Raw genomic sequence first — 1,144 nt, 5'->3', positions numbered from 1 at the left:
AGATAGATAGATAGATAGATAGATAGATAGATAGATAGATAGATAGATAGATAGACAGATAGACAGATAGATAGATAGAATAACGCGAATTCCCGCTCAACTGCAAGCTCTATGCACTTAATTCAATAATATAAAACAACGACAACGACACATGTATACAATACACCTGTTAGATGGTTCCTAAACCACGATCCAAATTTAAATTATATCACTTCATCAAGGAAGGGACCACCAAACATTTTTTTTCGAAAGTGGGCCGGATAATATTGACCAAATGCCAAGCGTGGGGCTGATAGGGGCCAAATCATTTTGTTCATTACAATACAGTACATTGATGTTTTAGATGAATATCTCATTTAAACCGAGCAAAACTCTGATTCATAAGCTAGAAGTTATGGAGTCTGTAAAAACACGTTGGATTTACATTGCAGAGTCCAGTGAAATTATTAAACTATTATGCTATTATGCTGGTGACAAAGACACGCTACAAGCACACCTTCCACCAACCGCCCCCCACCACACCAAAACCCAACAACAACAACAACAAAAATCCCGCATGTTGGCTTGGCGGCAGACCAGAGGAGCCTACCATGCAGTGCTGTGGGCTGCATTTTAGCGACGTCTGTTATAAGGCAACCTCTTTTTGACTTGAGATTCTTATAAGGTTAGACCAAAGACATTAACATTTTAGTTTCAAATACTTTCTTACAAGCAGAATTCCTGTACGTTGCCACCATTGGCATGAAACGCGACCTGTACCATATATTCAGAAGTATAATTCAACACTTTGTGAATAAAGTTATAGTCATATTTTCTTATTACAATTCATAACATCCTTTTCGTTTCTTCATTGTCATCTTACAAACTCTCAGTCTATTACTAAATGGTATTGTACTGGGCTCTTAGTTTTAGGTTTAGTAGATGTTTGATGGCGCTTGCAACTGCATAAGGTCATATGAGCGCCAGAAGATCAGAGGTGTTACAAGTACAAGAGATTCAAACATAAAAAAGGAGGGGAGATAAGGACGATAGACGTTTGATAGGAAAGAAGAAATAAAACACACCAGAGCACCCGCTAACCACCCACATTCTGGACTCTGTTGGGCCACGATAGACTTGATGTTAATAATATACTCGTAGTTTG

At 38.2% G+C, this 1,144-nt stretch overlaps 1 protein-coding gene across 1 annotated transcript in view; it reads right to left on the bottom strand.

Moving 5' to 3' along the window:
- Window positions 1-1,144, bottom strand: part of LOC101851619 (cytochrome P450 3A43) — a gene marked incomplete at its 5' end in the record, with an annotated part of 14,794 nt that overhangs the window by 5,899 nt on the left and 7,751 nt on the right.

Source organism: Aplysia californica, unplaced genomic scaffold, assembly GCF_000002075.1.
Source record: "Aplysia californica isolate F4 #8 unplaced genomic scaffold, AplCal3.0 scaffold00015, whole genome shotgun sequence".
Taxonomy (NCBI): domain Eukaryota; kingdom Metazoa; phylum Mollusca; class Gastropoda; order Aplysiida; family Aplysiidae; genus Aplysia; species Aplysia californica.
This window is presented reverse-complemented; position numbering and strand designations above follow the sequence as displayed.